At 45.5% G+C, this 21941-nt stretch overlaps 1 protein-coding gene and 1 long non-coding RNA gene across 5 annotated transcripts in view; both read right to left on the bottom strand.

Moving 5' to 3' along the window:
* Lrmda (leucine rich melanocyte differentiation associated) overlaps positions 1 to 21941 on the bottom strand; it is a 1036590-nt gene that overhangs the window by 1001692 nt on the left and 12957 nt on the right. The gene's annotated exons all lie outside the window — the stretch shown is intronic.
* Gm41107 overlaps positions 1 to 21941 on the bottom strand; it is a 29520-nt gene that overhangs the window by 6356 nt on the left and 1223 nt on the right. Inside the window, exon 2 of the long non-coding RNA XR_874399.2 lies at positions 1 to 21941. This exon is cut by the window's left edge and continues 6356 nt beyond it. This is a non-coding gene — a long non-coding RNA (predicted gene, 41107).

Below are 21941 nucleotides of genomic sequence, written 5' to 3'. Positions count from 1 at the left end.
CTTGATCACAGAGGTGGGGGGGTCACTGTGACCTCATAGCTTCTGCATCAGAACTCAAGAAAGAAAACTGGAGTGACATGATTACGAGAGGTTTGCCAGCACCAGCGGCCATCGCCTCTGGTCATTTTAAAGACTGAAAAAGAGATGCTTGTGTCCAGCAGACACCAAGAGCATAAATATGATAGACCATTTCTCCAGGATGAAGCCAACCTCTCCGCTCAAAGCACAGTGCCCAGGGGTGAGCCTCTGACCCCACAACTGGGGACAATAGCACTACCATACCATGAACATGCAGGGCCAGGCTGATTAATCAAATCCTCTCCAACCTGGACTGGATCCTTCCAGAGTATAGAAAAACTTGACATTGCCTGTTCTGGTCCCCTAAAACTCAAGGTCTAAGGATGTCCTAACCATGACTCTGGAAATAACTGCCCTTCTCATGACTCCCAAACTTTTCAAAGACTCCCAAACTTATGCCCTCCAGGGACCTGACAGTTCCAGGGAAACAGCAAAGGGGATGCTCAGATCCAAGGGAGCCAATAAGGAGGATCTCCTCCACAGAAGTGAGATCCAAGCACAGCAAACTGAGAGAAGAAAAGATGGCATTCCAACATAATTGCACAACCATTCACCTGTTCCTCAAACAGAGCCCCAGTCTCTATCACACACCCAGGCCCCCCCTCCTATAGACCCCAGTCTTTATCACACACCCTCCTCCTATAGACCCCAGTCTCCATCACACACCCAGGTCCCCCCCCTCCTATAGACCCCAGTCTCTATCACACACCCAGGCCCCCCTCCTATAGACCCCAGTCTCTATCACACACCCAGGCCCCCCTCCTATAGACCCCAGTCTCTATCACACACCCAGGTCCTTCCTCCTATAGACCCCAGTCTCTATCACACACCCCCCTCCTATAGACCCCAGTCTCTATCACACACCCAGGCGCCCCCCCTCCTATAGACCCCAGTCTCTATCACACACCCAGATTCCCTCCTCCTAATGGCCAGAACTTCTCTGGAAGATTTTTACCCTCTAGCTTTATGCTTTGACCCTCACTGGTATGCAAACACATATCAGAAATTATTCTGACAACTTGGCCTTCATCTGAAAAGTTTTCAGACCTGGTCCTCAGACCATGTTGATAGAGGAAAAACAAAAGTAAACAACAACAACAATAACAAAAGCAAGAAGGCACTCGAATCTTGAGAAAGATGAAAAAGTTCATCATGCAAAAGGAGAGGTCACACCCAAGAATGAGGAAGGTAGAACTCTTGCAAACAAGTCTCCAGGACCCTTCTGTCACCGTGGTTTAGTGTTGGTATCCTGTGAGTGGTTAGCATGGCACACACCTTAGCATGCCTCTTGTTCCCATAAGCTACATCAACCTATCCAGTCTTTACAGCACAAGCATGGACACCATGCCCCATCTTTCCATGAGCCCCGCATTGTTCTGTAGCTCTAAGCCAAGCAAAGACACTGCTGGTTCCTCTCACAGCCCCCTCCTCTACTGCCTACCTCATGATGCATAACCCAGCCCCAACACACACCCTCATGAGTGTGTGTGTGCACATACACATAGGATGTAATACACCTGCACGTGACAGGAAGCTAGGAGCAACACCAGATGTAATAGGTGTCATCAGGAAGACGTTGAACAGAGGGAAATAGCATGCAGAATCTGAATTCAGGCTGGGCTCAGGCTCCTAAGCCTCAGGACTCTTTGCAGCAAGGCCCCGGAGGCTGCCACGGTCTCTGGTTGGGTCCAGGGAAGCAGTAGATAAAGCAGATAAGTAAAGGCATTTCAATCGATGATGCTCCCCCATGACTCAGTGTTTCTTTATTGCAACATGCTCGCTATAAAAGCCATTTTCCTCTTACAGGATCTGCTGGGGCAACACGTGATGTCATCATAAATCACCACCCTCCACCCCAGCCTCTCTTTCTTTTCCTTTAAAATGTCAGCAGATTTCTTGGAGTTTCTAAGGAGCCAAGAGAGCCAGCACCATCTCCCAGTTTTGGCAGGGAAACCCATCTTCTTTCCCAAGATGTCTGTCTTCACTTCCCCTCTGGCTCTCCCAGAGGAGCGCTGCGACGATAAAGCCTGGAAGCCTCCAGAAAGTCACAGAAAGCAGTTATGGAAAAAAAAGAAGAAGAAAAAAAAAGAAAGAAAGGCTCTCCTTTCTACCCTGTCCAAATGTAGCGTCTTTCTCTCAGTCCTTTTTTTCCTCTCCTCCTATTTTGGTGCACTTCCAGGGGAAGTGGATGTATAGAGGGAACTGTTAAACAAGGTCTAATACAATCCATGCCTCCGAGGCACGGATGCCATTAATCAGAACGATGGCTTTGTGTGAGAGAGGCCACAGGCTGGATGGGCGCCATGGACCAATAACGCAGACAAACCCCTACCTACCCAACCCACACTATCCCCTTTGGGGCTTGGTATTCATTTTTCCTACCCTTCCCCCCACCAAACCCTGTGCCCAACATTCCCACAAAGGCCTCCTGGAAAAAAAAATACTATCATAACAGGGAGAAAAAAAAGTTTCCTTTTATTCTAAGTTCACTGGACCAAAAAGGAAAATCCTAAAGAAACTCTAACCCACAAGATCTTGCAGGGCCATGGCCAAGAGGAACTGTCAGCTAGCTAAGGTTTTTGTCTAGTCACACAGGGTATCACTTTTGAGAAAAATCTGTATTCTGGAAGGGTCCCTTCTAGAAAGAACTCTGTCAACAGAAGGTACTGCCAACTGTCCATATCCCCAACATTTAGTGACCGGATGGCGTTGAAAACATAAAGTACAGCTAGACTCCTGCTGGAGCGTCTTTCTCTACTCCTGACTCACAGAGCACAGTCTCCTCCACTTCCAGCCATATCCCTCAAAGAGAGCCGGGTTAACTACAGACAACAGAGAGCAAAGGAGCTTCCAAATGATTAACTAGCACCTATGAGACCTTTGAGATGATAATGGAGACCCTATGTCCCCTTCCTACCTCTCCACTAGCACCTATGAGACCTTTGAGATGATAATGGAGACCCTAAGTCCCCCTCCTACCTCTCCACTAAAAACAAATTCTTTTGCTGGACCTAGGATGCCTGACACTTAAACATTCAGACCAGGATCGTCCCCAGAAGCTTGGAGATGTTCCTTGAAGACTTTTCCTTCTTTATCAGCCATTTGCACTAAACCTAAATGAGTTGGGGCTCCTCAGTAAGAAGCAAAGAGGAGAATAAGGTAACAGGAATAGGAGTTAGGGAAGGTGGAGAGTCACAAGTTTGATGTCTGATACTCACAAGCTGCCTACAGGGGTCTTTAACATTCTCTGTCTGCCAAGAACACCTGGTGTCCTGTGTTTCCCCTCTTTCTTTCTTCCTGGACATCCTGATTGATTCCCACTCAAAGATAGGAGAAACTCAAGAAGGAAACATGGAAGAATGAAGAGATGAGGCAAACAAAACAACAACAACAAGTCTGCTATGGACCATCTTGAGGATCAGAGACAGTAACCAAGACACTTGAGATTCTGGATGTGTCACTGGACAAGCCAGAGACTGCTAGGGGTCAAATGACAAGTGAGGCCCAGGTGTGGAGCCTCTAATCCAGCATGGGAGGGAGAGGCTGAAGAATGGGGCATTTGAGGTCAGCCTCAGCTACACAGCAAGCTCTGGAGCAGCCTAGCCTACATGAGACATTGTCTCAAAACACTGGAAAGACAGGTTATAGAGAAGGGCTATGGAGAGAGCGGGAAAGTTTCCTGCCAGGTCAAGTATAGCCCTGACTCTGACTTCCTTCTCTGCCATTGTTCGGGCTTACCTTCCTGCCTACAGACTCAGTCTAACTCCCCCAAACGGTCTACCCTGATCCTCTTTACAGATTCAGTTTCAAAATACACCCACTCCAGGAAGCCTTCCCATACTCTCTGGGTGGGTGGGCATCCCATCCGTCCTTTCCCTGGGTTGTAGTCACCTGTCCCTACATGGGTTTCTCTCTTGGGGACTGAGCTATTATTGAATCATCTCTGCCAGGCTCCTCACCTGGCACATAGCAAGTATTTAGGAACCAGTGAGTAAACCAATCCAGGCACCAAAAGAACAAACACGATGGCCAAGTAAAGGGAATCTTTTAGGTCTCCAGCCTCCTACCTCCCCTTTTACTTTCTGAGATTTACATCAAGGTTTTGCACAAGCTAAAACAGGGACTCCTGAGAGAATGGCTTCTAAGTGAGTCAAAGGGGTCATTCCGTGGGAACCCCTTTCTAGGATGGAATTTTCTGGAAGCTTTCCACAGTACCAGGCTACCCCACCTGAGATTGAAATCAGCAAAGGAGAACAGAAAGTGGACACTATTGAGAGTTTATTGTCTATTATAATGCTAAGTGCGGCCCCCAAAGACCTGGAGTCTGCACGTGGTCCCTGAGACCATGCCCCCAAGTTATTTCTGATTGGTAGATAAAGATGCCAACAGCCAATAGCTGGGCAGAAGAGACATAGGCGGGGTTTAGGTTGCCCAGGTTTAAGGTCAGAGGAGAACCATGAGGGGGAAGCAGCGGAGGAAAAGGAAGAGAAGCCACCATTGGGTAGGAGTCAAGAGAACTTGGCTCTAAGGGCTGACCAATTGGAGTTAAGAGCAGCCCAGATGAAACACAGTAAATAATAACTCAGGGTTATAGATAGGAAAATACATTCCAACAACACAAAGGGTGGTATCTGCCCAACTATTTTGCTGTTTAAGGCTTATTGTAAATATAAAGTGTGTGTGTGTTTCTCAACCAGGAACTTATATGGTAGAAACATTGGGCCAGGATTTAAATACATTGGACAACAGAACACAGCCTTGTTCAACCAAGGCCAAGACACCTCTTTGCCTGGAAGAGAGAATGACCCTCAGACCTTATCAGTCCCTCACAGCTGCACAACTCCACAGCTGCCCAGGATAGGTAGAGATGGCCTTAATAAAGAAGTAGTTGATAAGTGCATATTAACGTTTGCAGGACAGCTCAAGGCAGGGACAAAAACACCTAGTCCTCCAGCAGAGAGCCATGGAAGGAATTCACCCAGGCAAAGGAGAAAGGTACCATCAACAAACCCTGCCCCCAAAACCCATCCCTCCACAGTTGCTACATTCATTGATACAGATACAAGCAAGCCAAAGATGAGAATGCAATAAAATTTTCCTGCCCAAGTAGAGCTGCAGCACACGCACCCCACCCCCCAAGTCCCTCTCGGTGAAGGCCTCATTACCACTTCTTGCAATCTCCCAGGCTCCCTTCTGGAAGGCTTCAAAGTCACCACCAACCAACCCTTCCTGACACACAATGGCATTTAATAATTGCTTACGGTTCTCGCCTGGGAAGCCAGGCAAGCACCCACAATTCATTACATGTGTGACCTTTCGAGCCCTCAGCCCCCAAATGATTTTCACTCACTTTAATCTGAGTCCGATTCAAAACAGATCTGCTGTCAGCAGCCAGAGTTCCATAGCCCCAGAGATGGGGCAGCGCCTACAGCTAATCTTTTAGTGCCTTAATCATAAAATGTGGCCCTTCCCCAGCTGTTTTCACCCAAATAGCCAGAAAAGGGGATTGAGCATGGCGTGAGAAATGGTGAATTATGAACTGTAAGGAAGTATTTCCGTAAGCCAGATTGGATGCTAAAACTTTAGCTGGGCTCTCAGCAATTGAGAAGTTGTTTTGCAAACACCCAAACCAGACTCTCAAAGCCTGCATTACACAGAAGAGCTGCCACCAGGTGCCAGGTCAGGGAAGGGACAGACAAGCCACTTGACCACGTAGGCTCCATCTTTTTCTAAAATATTGCCACTACAGATTTTTTTTGCAACGTGATGCAAAGTGCATTCAACAGGTCCACACATGCGCGGAGTTTGCCTAAATTTAGTGGGTGTTAATTGAAATCAGAGCTACAGTCGTTACCACCGACAGGTTTCTAAACACTACCCAATAAATTGTGTGTCTGTTTCAGACTCTCTATGACAGCTGGCCGTGAAAAGCAGAAAGAGGGACTGGGGGAAAAAATGGTCTTCTGATGTCCTTCAGTGTGCTCAGCAAAGGACGTCTGCGCACGGGTCTGGCCTGTGTCTGTGCGCACAGATGTGTGTGTAGATAAACACGAGGTGGACGTGCATGCCTTGCCCATTTTTAGAAGGTGAACAAGAGATGTGTGCAGCCACACATGCCCACTCTCCGTGCTCTGGTACCCTGCTTCTGTGAACCCTGGGCCTCCAGTGAAATAAAACAGCCCTCTCCCGACGTGGCAAAAGCATCCTGGCTAATGTAGAAAAGGGCCTTTGGTTCAGCTTGTGAACTCTCTTGGAAAGTCTGTTTCCCTCCCTTTCTCTCTGGCCCGCCTTAACAGCATCAGGTAAACCTTGTTTTAATTTTAAAAGCAAAATTAAAATCCCCTCCAAAACAGAGAATTTAAGGGTCAGTCAGAAAATGTCTGCCACACGTAGAATCTGAAAAGAAGGAGGGGAACACTCAGGGGAGGGAGGGGAAAGTGAAGAAAGAAAATGGGTTTTCCAGAGTTTCCTCAGAAAAATACCAACTCTATCCTCCCAACAACTCCCTGGTTCACTGTGTGCTTTTGTGACTTGAAAGGGGTAAGCTTTGTACTGAGTCACGACGAGCTGAAATGAGAAAGGAAGGATAGGCAAGCCTTGAGGGCTTGAGGCCTTCCTGGGAAAGGTCCTCCCAGGACTAGCAGAATTACAGGCCTTGCTGTGGATCTATTCCACTCAGAATAATTGCTTGATGTTGAAGCCATCTGGGACAGTCCCGTCTAAGAAGTCCCCTTTCTCATATCTCTGTGGTGTCTGGGGCATACCTCAGGTGTCCTATGGGAAGGATGGTCAGGACACTTGAGTTAGGTCTGCTGAACAGCAGGTAAGCACTAGGTAGGAACCTGTGAGACAAGCAGTGTATCCTGGCTAACCCTACACCAACTTCATCAGACACACACCGCTCTCCTTAGAGTCTTCCCATCCTTGACCAGGACATGTCTCACTGAAGTCCCCTTGTCCTCACCGTCCCTGATGTCCAGGCTCCCGCTGAAGTGTCGAGAGAAGAAGAAAAGAATGGTTTTCCGTCACCAGGCCTGTTACCTCCTCCAACCAGCACTCTCGTGAGCAATCCACAGAGCCTAGGTGCACAGACATGAGTGACTCACTCAGCACACCAGGACACACACCGCTCTCTCCATGCTCGCTACCTTGTCACTCTAAGACTGCCCCCCCCCATTATGCTTCTCATCAGTCTGAAATAGGAAGAGAGCTGAATGGGAAATTGGAGGGGAACAATTTCAATAGCTCCAAATCCATGCAAATCAGTGCCTGGGATCCCACCTGGAGTATTTGTACTAAGACAATTCTGTGCTTGTCTGAGAGATGACCCTGCAATAAATAGATCCCTGTCTCGCAGAGAAAGAATTTTCTGCTAACCTTATCAAGCTAATTATACCAACACAACATAACGTTTCCCTAAATGCTTGATCACTTCATCCTGTTCCTTGGGAAATATTATTTTTAAATAGGTGTGATGGATGCAAAGTGAAATGCTCGAATTTCAATTCCAACCCCAATTCCCGGATCCCCTCTCTGAGTAATTTAAGGACTTCCTCCAGATAGTTTTTCATATTCTTTTAACTGACATTTTATCTTTATACAGTATCTCACAGAATGAGCACGCGCTAAGACAATGACAGCCAAGAAGGCCTGTCATTTCTCATTCCGACAAAGACAGATGTCTTACACTGGCTTATGCCAATAATAGATCCAACAAAAAACAAAAGAGACTACACCTGCCGCTGATGTAAAGGCACCAATTCACATTTGTGACACTCATTTGTCAATTAACAGATTTCTTCCATTGTTGACACACGAGACTTAAAAGATGTGGGCTCCAATGTGATGAATTAAACAAGACAGATGAGTAAGCTGTAGGCTGCAAAGTAACGCTATAATGTGCTTTAGATATGAATATCAACTGACACCCCTGACAGGCCATACAAGGTTTTATTTCATTTTGCACTGTATCCAGGCTTCATACTTTGTCTTCTTTGTTCGCTTTTCATCAAGCTCCTAACATCTCATTCTGACAGCCAGAGACATTTAAGGCACTTTCGTTTCAAATGCAAGTTAGCGTACTTGATTTGTCATTAAAATGCAAAACGATTGCCTCTTGCTGGAGCAGGTAAATGTAGGTACGCTTCAAACACTGGATCTGCACATGCAGAGCTGAAAATGGTTTGGGTGTCTTGCTTTCCCCCACCAGCCAGCTTCGAGGCCTTGCAGGGCCCCACCCCACACCCTTTTTGGCAAAAGACCGTGCAGAAAAGAAGTTTGCAGTATATGATGTATGTGCACACATGTGTACATATCCATGTGTGTGGATAAGGGCGTGTATATGCCAGGCATCTGTATGGAAGTCAGAGGACAGCCTTCAGTGTTGGTCCTCATTTTCTACTTTGTTTGAAACAAAGTCTGGATGTGGCAGGATTTCTGCAGGTAATCCTAGCACTGTTGTGGGTAGAGGTCAGAGGATTGCAAAGGAACTTTCTGCACAGAAGTTACCAGTGTCCTAGAAGTAGCCAATGGCGACCTATGGACAGAGAAGGGAGGAAGGCCTGTAGGAAGCAGTGTTGCCCTCTGTGAAATGTTCTGCAAATCTGCAAGTTGAGCTAAATGCACACAAGTAGTGTGTACATGAAGATGGCAGGGCTTAATTAAGATGCTCAGAATGATGGATCCTATGGAGGTCACATATGACAACCCCCTCTCCATCTCCAGTCGTGAAAGAGAAAACGCCAAACCCAGGACACTCTGTGAGCGATACAGGAGATAGGGAGAAAGGAGGTAGGGAGTGAAGACTACCCTGCTCGAAAATACAGCCTCTCGATATGTGGCTAGACAGCAGAAGCAGGAAGGTCCATCTCAGCTTCCCCCAGTTCTTCTCACCTGAAGCACATCTCTGGGCCATTAAGAGAAGCCAGCATGGCAGTGTATGCCTTTAATCCCAGCACTTAGGTGACAGAGGCGGGTGGATCTCTGGGAGTTCAAGGTCAACCTGGTCTACAGAGTGAGTTCTAGGACAGCCAGGGCTAAGTCTCCCCAGGTTCATGGTTCCCAGCATCATACTTTGATATCCAACCATGCCTCCTCACAATTATCTACTTTTTCCATCAAATCAAGCATAGAATACACACAGCTTTCCCTGCCTCCTTATGCTTTCAGTTCTGAGGGTCCCCTTGTTGTGCACTTACATTAACATAATAAAATTATAAGTCTTTATACTACCTAAATTTGTGTGCTTTTCACTTATTAACTTGGGACTTGTTACAAGGGCCTCAGCCATAAACCTAGTGATATATAGTAAGGAGGGAGATTTATTTCCCTACAGAGGCTTCATGGAAAGATTTGTTTAAATAATGATTTAATGATTAGTTCGGTGATTTCACTCTTTGACAAATTACCTCATAGTGTGTGTGTGTGTGTGTGTGTGTGTGTGTGTGTGCCATGTTGCAGTTTTGGAGGTCAGAAGACAACTTGCTAGAGTTCACTCTCTCCTTCTACAATCCAAGCCCCAGGGATCAAGTTGAAGTGAGGTGGCTTCTTGGCCAACCCCTTTATCTGCTGAGCCATCTTGAAGGCCCTCAAAGTACTTCTTATTAACAGCAAAAAGTAGAAAAATATACATATATATACATGTTAAACATTATAAATAAAACAATAAGGCAATGAATAATAACTGAAATTGGCACAGTTATCTGAAAGAAAAATTATGTTGTCAGTGAAAAAACAAAAAACATGAAAACCAAGCTTCATAAAGCATTAAAAGAAAGGATAGGCTGCAAGAGCCTGCATGCAATTTAATCCTACTTTTGTAAAACCTTATACATACTGAGATGTTAGTAGAGATTATTGGTCTATAATAAGATTGTGGGTTGTTTTTTTAATTCCTTGGGTATATTTTTCTGAATTTTTATATTTGCATAAAATAGTTACTATGATGTTTATAATTGCAAGAGAGTAAAAGGAACTTTTAAAAAACTAAATTTGTTTATTTACTACATGGGGAGTAGATATACGTGCACATGTGTGTAGATGTCTGCTCCTATGCATGTATGTGCCCAAATCAGAGGACATTAGGTATCCTGTTCTATCTCTCTCCGCCTTATTCCTATGAGGTAGAATCTCTTGTTGAAACTGGTGCTAGGCTACAAGCTGGCAAGCCCCAGCAAGCCTCTTACCTCTACCCCTAACAGAGCTAGGATTACAGGCAGAAATCCAGCCACACCCGAACCTTGTTTCAAGCGAAGTAAAAAGTAAGGACCAACACCTAAGGATGTCCTCTGACCTCCACACATATGAATGGTCTATGCTTGTCCTTACCCACACACATGAACATGTACACACATGTTCACATACATCATATCTTATAAACTTCTTTAAAATGCAGGAAAATCAAACTTGAGCTTGTAAGAATAATCCCAAACGCCATACTAGGAAATACTCGTTGGGTCAGCGATCCTCCTGGTTTGTAGGAGGTGGTAAAGAGAGGGATCCTCCAGCCCAAGGCAAAAGGCTTGGGTAAGAAAAGTCCTCCCCAGTCTGAGTTCATGAATACAAGTAGACTTAAAGAAACAGTAAGTCACTGGAAATCATTAAATAAAATGGAATTTCATTCTGGCAGTCGGCTTTCTTAAAGTCTCGCCATATCCTATGTAACACTTAATATTCCTTTGGAGGGTTGCAACAGCGTCTCACTAAGCATCCCCGGTTGACTTTCAACACAAGAACTTCCTGCCTCACACTGTGAGAGCTGGGATTGCAGCTGTGCCCCACCATGCACGGCCCTCCTTAATATTCCATGGAGGCTAATAATAATTATGCTCAGTGTACTCTAATGAAGATTTGCTCTCTTCCTACCCTACTCCCCTCCCCTTAGAACAGAATTAAATTGGGGAAAGTTCTCTCCGTTGTCCTTGCCCAAGGGAAGTGTGGCCATTCCATTTAGTCTTTAACTATGGGGGATTAAATCAAAAAGTCTCATCCATGCGAGACAAGTGCTCCACCACTCAGCTGTATTCCCAAAACCTGGCCATTCAGACCCAATATTTTGCACTCTGAGCCCTGCCATTGCAAACCTACCAAGGCCACACAACCCTTAAAATAATTCTGCTCACAAACAAAAGAATCAGAATTGACAAGTGCTCTGGGGATCGGTGTTCTGCCAGGACACCTCTACAAGTACAAAACTCATATTTCACATTTGATCTTCATGACCCTGCTAGACCAGCACCATTATCCCTGTCTGGAAGATGACAGTGAGGATTAAATGGCTTCTTCAGTAACTCACAGAGAACGTAAGATGGGCTACAGACGAATGCCATGTAGTGTCTTCTCCTTAACCTACTTGCTCTGCCTCCAGCCTAAGCACTCTGGTCTCTGACAGTGACTCTCAGCTGTAAGCTAGCAAGAATTCAGCATCTCATTTAAAAGCAAAGACACAGTCAATAGTGCCTTGGGGTAACTTAAGGACTGACCAGCATTCGAACAGCATATTCGACCTGAGTTGACCCTGAGGAGTGAGACCACAGATGACTTCTTTGAGGCAACAAAGACTTGGGCTCTTAAAAGTTGTCCAGATGAACGAAATCAAGAACAGGACCAAAACATACCAGAGATGGAACCAGATAGGGTCCTGGCGGTCCATAAAGAAGGAAGACAACAAATGTTACACAACCATACTCTAGACAGACTTCTAAAATCAGGAGTACCTCACTTCACTTTAGTGTACCTCACAGATATGCCAACTCCACATCACAGAAGCCCATCAGCACCAGGTTTTCTACCAGCTCAGATAACCCTTAGCATTTTTTTTAGCAGTAAAGTTTCTTTTTAGAAATTAAATTAATTAGAGTGTCAGCTTTCTTAGACATGACGTTGTTACACACTTAACAAACTACAGTACAGTGTAAACATAACTTTTATATCCACTGGGAAATCAAAAACTTTGTGTGACTCACTTTATTGCGACATTCACTTTATTGCAGCAGTCTGGAACCCAACCTGCTATCTCTCTGAGGTACGCCAGCACTCACAGCACAGCCTAGAATTTTATTGCCTCTTGGGGGAAGAAAAGATAAAATCAAACATAAGTTTAGGAAGAGAACAAAGCAGCAACGGCCTTTGCGGGGCGGAGAAGGGGTCCCTTTTCAAAGGCTTGGAAGACAGGATTCCCCTCTGTTGTGTTATCAACCTACATCAGTTTTCCAGCAAAGGAACATGAAGATAAGATGGAGCAGTGGAGTTGTTTGTGTGTAGCGGTGCAGAGTAGACGATTCAATGGTAGGGCAAAGCTACCTTTCCATCTTGGCCTGCCACTGACCAGCCACATGCTTGCATTTCAGTGGATGATGATGGGAGCCCCACGCCATGTACAGAACCACTGAGGTACAAACTCCCCCAGGGGAGACTGAACCCCTAAGCATACTGGAGACTGATAATGAACATAATTTCTGAAAATCCAGCTTCTCCCCTTCTGAAGGAGCACAGGGCCAGCCCACGGGGCTTTGTGGGTACAAAGAGGTCTTGCATGCTTGCCGCTCAAGTTGTAGAACAACTCCATTAGCTGTGATCCTCCTAACAACATAATTGCCATGTATGCATGTCAGGGTGCATGCTTGGTCCTTGCTCAGCCTGCAAATGGGCTACCCTTCTTCAGTTAGAGGTGGCTTCTCTCCTGCCCCGTGACTGTAACTCCAGTGAAGGCTTCAGGAGGACGCATATCTCCCCTAGTCCTTCCTTACTTGACTAGCCTCCCCAAAAGACTCTAACATTGCCAACGTGGTACAACCAGCCCAACTCTACACAGGATGGGAGTTATGTCTTCACATGCAGGAAGAAGTGTACCCTGCTCTCCAGTTGTCTCTTCCTGGATCCTGGTACAAAGCCCATGGTCTCACCATCCTACCAAAGAAAGGCCTGGTTCCAAAACCTGATGTTATACAAGCCACTTTCCTAATCCACAAATCTTGACCCAACAGGGCAATCCTGCCCTTCCTCTGTAATTGACAAGGTCTCCATCACTTTGTGAAGTTACCCTTGATGGAGTCCTCCCCCTGAGAATATCCTGGACACCAGCATTTAAATGATGCTTAACTGGACTGGACTGTCCTGTGTGTGCCTTGGGACACCCATGTGGGTGCCTCCTAAGGCTCACCTGGGTTCGTTTAGCTGTTCTGCCTGCCTCCCTGGCACCATGCCCATACATGCCACCCCTCAATTCTGTTTACTAACTCAGTGACAACAAACTAGTGACATCAGCAGAGGGCATTCTAGAGTTTTCCAAATTCTCTGGGAAGGAACACAGCCTTTGCTCCAGTTGTCTGTATTCACTCCAACTGAATCACTTTATCTCCACATTGAGCATGTAAGCTTTAGCAGGAGATACCATTCTGTGTTTAAGTTCCAGCTACACTCAAACCCAGTATCAAAGCCTTCACGGGATCCTGTCTGTCACTGAAAGTCTAGGATAGTATCTAGGTATGTGGGAAAATGCAAATGTCTATGCTCTTGGCCTCTGAGGACAGACAGCTCTGAAGAAGTCATGCTATCCTGAGCCATGCCTACAGGTACTTCCTCAAGTATTGTATCTGTTGTCAAGGCTGCATGAACCAAGCAAGGTCTTGGAGAAAGCCTACCCACACGCACTTGCACAGAGGGATCCAAATGGCCATGACAGTTAGAAAGACTGTTATATCCTGCTGGCATCCTCTAAACATTAGCAGGCCCCAGGCTGACTTCCACCTCCAGCTAAGGAGGAAAACGATAAAATAAACCTTACAAGTAGACAGTTAAATTTCTCTCTCTCGTTGGTCTTCTGAAACTGCAAGCCATGGGGCTTGGACAAGTCCAGTGTTCCCCAAAGGAGGGAACTAGACAATGACTTTGGGGAGTCACTTCCAGGCTTAGTCTCTCTAAACCCTGTGGGAGGCTGAATTTTTTTTAACTAAAGCCCAGCTCCAACAATAGAATTCAGGATAATGGTTGGCTATTTCCACTTGCAGTGGGCTGACAGCTGGCTTTCTGTGATGTTGATCCAGCTCAGGTATTTGAGAAGAATTCACAAAAGTGCACCAGCTTAGGACCTTCTCCTGCTCAACTGTCAGCACGGAGGCAGACATCTGCCTCCCACACTCCTTCCCCAGTCTTAGGCCATCATCTGCTCTTAGGAGGCAAGCTGATGCATTTAGAGGGGACGATCAAGATATCCTGAAAGATATACCACTGAAACAAAGCAAGCATGCCACCAAGCAATTCTAACATACTCCCCTCAAAGACTATGCCAGTGGGCAGGTGCATACCCACACAGCTTCTCAGAAGGCAAGAGAGAGAAAGCTTTCATCCTGCCACTCCCTTGCCCTCCTTGCCACCAACCCCACAGACACATTCTGTACCGATCCAGCCACAGAGCCCATCAAATAACAAAAGGAAGAAGGAAAATCAAACCAAAAAACAACAAAAAATTAGGACTTCCAAAGAGCAAAACTTTCACAAATCCAGTGCTTTAGCCTCAGAGATGTCGTATGTGGAAGAGAAACAGAATAGGGTCTTGGGGGTATGGAACTTTTGCACACCGTGTTTTATTTTAAAAGAATGCAAAATAAAATCCCTTGTGCTATTATTTCTTAAGCAAATGGAGAGCCAAACAAAGCTAGCTCTAATTAGCCCAACTTTCTTGTAGCAGTGATAAAGATTCAATGGCTTCCTTTGTCAACATCTTGGGTGTTTCTGCTAAACATCTGAATGTCATTCAAGAGAGAACAGACTGTGGAAACCAGCAGCCAGGTCGGGACGCAAGAGACAATATGATTCCAACAGCATGTTTTGACAGTGGTCAGAGGCCAGGTTTCTCTCTGTAGTCATACAATCTCTTGCTTCCTGTTGCCCACACTCCCAACACCTTTCACAGGCCTCCACACAAGAGCAGATGCCCTCTCTAGAGGCCTACCACCCGAGCTTGATTGAACTTTTCTGATTAAACAAAGCTCTCAGTATGAATCTCCCCATTTCGTCTGGACCCTCTCTGATTACATCAGGCTGAAGTTCCAAATGTCTTCCACACCTCTCCCAACTGCCCAAGGAAAAATGTCCTCAGAAATGTCCTATGCATTTATTAAAATAATTTGAGGTTTCATGAGGGGAAACATTTTGTACAAATACTGTAAATAACTTAAATGACTCTTTATATGTAAATATTTGATATCAGAAATTGATTTCCAAATGAATCATACGTGAAAGATGACCACACCAAGCCATGTCTGGGCACAACCTGGTGTTCACAGATGTGGCAGCACTTCAGGGCACCAGGACAGGCAAACTCCCTGCCAGGTCATGCCTGATTCTATGCACTATGTCCCGTGAAAACCACTGCCCTCAACTCCCTTTGTATCAGACTAAAAAGCTATGCAGCAGAACCTTCAGGAAGAAAACCCAACAAATACCTGCTTTCCCAAGCCCTTGGCTTTTCAGAGGAATACTGTAAGTAAGTGAGATAGAGAAATAATGAGAACTGCTTGAAAAAAATCATATTCTAAAAGCATTCAGTTTTTCTCGGGAAAGCTGAGGCAAGACTTCTATAACGCAAACCTGCAAAGGTTCTGGTTACCAACCCTCAACATGTGACAAGACGCAAAGGGGGAAAAAAATCTGTGTCTAAAACTTGTGAGAATAAACAGGGCTGATGTGACCCCGAGCCTCCAAATACGCAGTTTCTCTCTGAACGGTGTGAACCCTAAGCGGTATGAACAGCAGCCACACTGGAAAGGGTGAACAAAGAAGAGAGGCACATGATAAACACCATTAACCAGGGCTCCAGGCAGCGCAGCATAAACCAGCTTGAGATAAATGGGCAGTGAGACCCCAGCACAAACTTTCCAGGCAGCTCAGGAGTGTGAGTGCCCAGGACCCTAACAGCCCTGAAGTGAGGCCAGAGAGAGAGAGAGAGAGACCATGAGCAGGGGTCCAGGACTGAGCCCCTCCTCTGCCCTCTCCAACAGTCCTGCCCATGCCTTTTCTTCCTTAGCTAAAGGATAAAGGTACCCCAGACTAAGGGGAGACCAATCCAAGCAAAAGGCACTTATTCCTTCCACCAAGGCAACAGTATAAAGCTGATAGAACTAGGACACACATACAATACCCACCCCCCAAACGCATATGCCACAAAGCACAGCCTTGCTGGTGGAGTCTGAGGACACACACACACACACACACACACACACACACACACAGAGTTTCTTTTACCAAAGCAATAGCTGAAAAGGAAAAAAAAAAGAAAGCTATGTAACTCCCCAAGCCATAGGGAAAGGTAAATCACGCCTTTGCCTTAGTCTCAGCGATCAGCTCAATGTAGCTAAATTAGCAAAAACGCTCCCTTGGCGTTTAAAATCTCTTTCCCTTTCTTTTCCCCTTGCTAAGCAGAGTAGGGGTGAAGTCTAATAAGTCAAAAGACAAAGTGGCTTCAAAACAAAATCGGTTATTTGTAAACAATCCTTGTGGGGGAGTTTCCCCTCCTCTCCACGCCACCCCAAGAAAAACAGCCCTGCCAGTTAGAATAGAAAGCGGAGTAAAGACAAATCAATTAGCTTGCTAATTTCTCCTCCTCTCGTTTATTTAGCGCTGCACTGTATTTGTCGTAATTGACTACAATTATGTTAATTACTAACTCCAGTATAATTACTATATTTATTGTCATTGAGCACGCGATGTACCCACAGCAAAGCTGGCATTTGTCGGGCATCAAGAAAGCAAACTGTCGAGGGGTGATTCTCCGCAAACGGGAGGATGTGGCTTTCACAAGTGAAAGGGCCAAAGAGATTTCATGCAATGTTAGTTTGAAAGCACTGGTTCATTAAGGATATTAATTTTCTGATAACTACACATTTAAGCGTGACACACTCCGTGCGCAGTATCTACAGGATTTCGCAATTATTAATGCGTGACAGTTTCAAATGCTAAGTGAATCAATTAAACAGCAGCATTCACAATCCCGAGAAGAGATAACTGCTTCATAACTACCTAAGACTACAATTTTCACATGACAAAAAAAAGAGCCATTGAGGCGCCTTCAAAACCTGACAGGTCAAGAAAGAAGTTTGAAACAAAAGCACCTTCCAGCCATCATCTCCTCTCTTTACTTGTCAGATCAACTTTGCTGGTGTCTCCCCCAGAAATGCATCACATGCCAGCTGCCACAAGGTGATTTTTCATGTCTTGTCAAAGAAATCTTTTATTCTATTTGCTCTGCATTAACATGTTACATTTATTGATCAAGGGCCTGTTCGGCAGCCGCAGCAGGGCACTGAGCCCCCATGCCTACGGGGCTTTGATGTCCCGGTGACATTCATGCCCGAATAATGCACATACTAAATGGATTTAATGCAGAAATGTGTTTGGGCCTGACAGTTACATTAATAACAGCCCCTCACACTGATAAATATGCAATTGCTACTATTAAGAGTTACCCAATTATGGGGAAAATATTTCTCTACCTTATAAATAAATCCATCAAGGGGGGAGGAAAAGTTTTAACAATGGTGCATTTCCTTAAAAAAGCACTTCCCCAGAAGCAGGAGATGGGCTGGACGGGGGCTGGAAGCCCTTCTTTCGCTCTCGCCTCCAATTGTTTTTAATAACTCTCAAGAATGATTGGGGATTTTTTTTTCCTTCTAAACCTCTTTTGTTGGTCTTCTGCATTGTGCCCATCTCTTGTTTCTGCATAACCAGAGAAAAAGCAGACACCCTGAAGAATGAAGAACAGGGTTCTGTGTATAGTCAAGAGAGCAGCTTACGGGGTATGGGGAGTGGGGTGCACAGCTGATCTCCATAATGACGGGTCTGGGGGAGGAGCCTTTATTTTTTTTTCAACTCTAAAGAAAACCTGCGCGTGTGTTTGTATCTCATTGTAAACCCTAAGTGACCTTGTGCTACAGCATGGATGAGGAAGGGTCCAAAGGAAAAGAGAAAACAGCTGGCATGAAAAGCCTCAGCCAAGGAGAATTTGTCGTTATTAAATTCCTACAATTAAACACAGACACCCAAGCAAAAAGAGGATAATGGCTCCCTTTCATCATCCGGGAACATGGAGCAGCTAAAGCCACCAACAGCCAGTCCCAGAGGAGACGAAAGAGGCTTTCAGATAGGGAGTGTATGGGCGTGTGAGCCCATGTGCAAGTGAACACACACACACACACACACACACACACACACACACACACATACATCTTCTCTCTGACTCAAAAACCAAGGTCCACTGTTCCAGGGCTGGGACAGCAAGGCTGAATAATTTTTCCCATGACCACCACCTTGGATTTGAGCCAACCTGCACAGCCTAAAGGGAGAAGCACTGTAGCCCAGGGTGAGTCCTCTGGGAAGCCTTGCTTCTGAGTCCACCTGGGCCTCCTGGGGCACTGCTGTACTCAGCTTCCCAAACTAGAGCTGGTTTTAAAAGGCGGGAGAAAGAGGGAGGAGAAGTAGTGTGGCTCTAGCTGAGGCCTGGGGCGTCTTGGGGTGCACTAGAAACGCTGTCATAGCTATTTCTACTGGCTGTTAGGGATTTTAACAGGGAAAAGGAAACATTGCTACACAGAAAAGCCAAAGTTTAGAGGTCATTAAAAACAATAATGCAAAAAAAATAAATAAATAGATAAATAAATAAATAGTGCTAGTTTGTATTATAAGAGCAATTCAGAAAAACTACAAAACCAGAGTCAGACCTGGCACATGCAACCCCAACTCTCTGACTGTTCTAAGCATCAGTGCAGCCTTGAGTGAGCATCTGGGCTTCCCTGGGCCTCAGCCACTTTGTGTGTGAGATGTGGGTTCCGATAGTTTCATTTGGAGAACATAGGGCTATAGTAGACACATATGGGAAGTGTTCTTCCCGGCCTTGGAAGGAGTGAGCCCTGCATAACATTAGCTGCTATCTGCTAATAAGAAAAGAAACATAATTGCTGGGATCATGTCTTCAACTCCCCATCCCTAGACTCCCTTGGAGAGGACACCAACCACCTCTCAATGTTTACTGCCCAGTTTGTTTTTACCATGAAGGCTATCTAGGGAGTCATTCTACAAAAGCATCCACAGGTCCTCAGTGGAACACACATTCAGGGGAAGAGGGTTGGTTTTGTTGTTGTTATTGTTGTTGCTATTGTTGTTGTTGTTTCATCCCAGATGAACACTAAGCAAGGCATTTAGCATCCTAGCCTCATGCACTAAACACAGAACAACTACCAAGGCCATCAAGCAACAAACTGCATCCTGCAGCCGCAGGTCTCTGTGGTGGAGAACCTGGTGGCCTGGTTTTATACTTTCCCTAGAAAGTATAAAAGAGTTAAAAGTTCTGCCGGTCTTGCTACCCTGACCACCCTCAAAGCACCAAAGCTCCCTCCCCGACATAACATGAATAGCAATATCACTGACACCTCAAAATCATATCCTGTGAACAGACAAGAAGGCAGAGAGATGGGTAGAGCTAAGAGGCCTCAGGTTCCAGAGGACAAAAACTGTTTCAGTGAAAATAAAAGTTGATGCTTAGAATACCCCCAATTACTATAGGAAATATTGAGGCACAGCTAGTGGGAAGTGCTTCCTGTGTGTTACAGGTCGTCTCTGAGAAAATAAAGCTCAGACGTAGCCTGCATCAGTCACAACTCTCTGTGGCTGCCCACCATTCCCAACCCTGTCTTACCTTCTATGGCCCACGCTCTACCTTCTGTGCTCAGTGGGTAGAAATCCAGGTAGTCAGGAGGACTCACAGATGGAGAGATAGGAAGAAAGTACCATGGCAACCATTCATGGGCTGACACCTGCCCCTGAGTGCTCCTCCTAGCCTAATGTAGTCAAACTGTTTTCTGTCTCTGTGAGTCGTGCCAGAGAGTGTGCGAAATCGGGGTCTTCCAGCTGAGTGTTATATAGACCTGTCAGATGCCTCTGCATTTTGCCTTTTGATTGTGTTTTTGCTTCGTTTTGGGGGACACCTGAATGGTCAGTAATACTTTGAGAACAAAAAAAAAATGTTTCACTGTTCTGTAGTTCCTCTTAACCATATTGGTCAGCTTAAAGGGGATGCTGGTTCCAGCCTATGCAGAACGTGACAGCTCGGAAGAATCGCTAAAGACTGATTGGTAACACCACCCTGTAGAGAACTCCTAGTCTATCTTTGTTACTAAAACCATCCCATCCAGGGATGACCCAGGAAAATCCTGGACAGCTAGATATCAGAAATAATTTGTACCAGGCCCTCAACTGTAGAGACACTATTTAATGAAGACCCAGGGACAAAGGAGCACGCTCTGAGCTTATCTCCTGGGATATACAGATAGAGAGTTTCTTCTCGGGCCTATTCCTAATTAGCAGAAATTTAAATTATATGACATGAAATGATTTAACCTGCAAAATATTAGGAGCAATTGGAAAACTACATTATTTGTTACAGTTCGGATAGGTCAGGCTCACTGAAATAAAAAAAAATTAGTTTCAAAGTCTCATAACAAAGATTTCTTCCTCACTTCAAGTCTATGTCCTAAATTGATAAGCACACTCATTTATGGTTGAAATCTAAGACTTATGATATGAGGAGAAGAATGTGTTGACTTTCTTTGAATCTCTGCCCATTGGCCATCCCAAAGGACACAGAGAAATACAAACATGGGATGCTAGTAGAGAGGCAACCCTCATTGCCTTGTGAAGAGTTCCAGTGATCACCAGGGAATTCATTGGATTGAACCGTCTCTAAGCCTTCTTGCTAGCACCCTGTCCATTGAACTAGTATAGTAGCCATGCTTATGGAAGACCTAATATGTCCCAATCAACTTAGTAGGAATGTTACACATAGCACACATACCAAAGCCAGTTAAGCATAGAGTAAGCAATAGAAGCAGCTCAATCCAGAGTGGTCTTAGCCCAAAGCCATTCACTGCCCATCTCTGCAAGTTAGCTGGATCAGTTCTGCCCAACTGTGTGCAACATGAATGAATGCTGTGTAGTCTATCTGTCTCTGAAGAAGCTGTGACAGTGTGCTAAATGCCCATTTCGTGACATGCAGCTGGGCTGCATGAAGAGGGCAGAGTCAGAGCTCTTACCTGAAGCTGTACAACATCCCTCCCCACCCCAGTCCTTTCCACCTCCCCGACCCAGCAGAAGGAAAAAGAGTGGCAAGCAACCTCCCATCAGAAATGTTCTTCTAAGCAATTTGCCACCCAGCACATTTATCCTCGGTGCTAAATAAGATGCGACTGCAAATAATTTAATTTTTAAAACGTAAGCTTCCTGTTGCCATAGATCAATTAAACCCTCTCACTTTTATTGCCAGATTGACGTGGGCATATTTATCACTGTTTACCACAGGAGCTCTGCTTTGCCTGCTGTGTTCAACAAGCTGAGCAGGCACCCCTCTGAAACCATTCAGGGCATTTGGGGAAGCCGAATGGGGCCACAAGGGAGACTCTTTCCTCCTGAAAGAATCAGAAAGGGAGAATGGATGCCAGGGCAACTCATTCAAAAGCTCTCTTTGCCTTGTATAGATCCGGAGCCCACTGGCTAAAACATGGCGTTCTCTTCTCTAACCCAAAAGTAAAAGTAGAACGGGAGGCGGCATTCGAGATCATGTGGGAGAATCTGGGAGACCTGGCATTCATGGCAGCATTCGGATCATGTGGGAGAATCTGGGAGACCTGGCATTCATGGCAGCATTCGGGATCATGTGGGAGAATCTGGGAGACCTGGCATTCATGGCGGCATTCGGGATCATGTGGGAGAATCTGGGAGACCTGGCATTCATGGCGGCATTCGGGATCATGTGGGAGAAACTGGGAGACCTGGCATTCATGGCGGCATTCAGGATCATGTGGGAGAATCTGGGAGAC

Source organism: Mus musculus, chromosome 14 (genome assembly GCF_000001635.26).
Source record: "Mus musculus strain C57BL/6J chromosome 14, GRCm38.p6 C57BL/6J".
NCBI classification, from domain to species: Eukaryota; Metazoa; Chordata; class Mammalia; order Rodentia; family Muridae; genus Mus; species Mus musculus.
The sequence above is the reverse complement of the archived record's forward strand: the minus strand, read 5'-3'. Positions and strand labels throughout refer to the sequence as shown.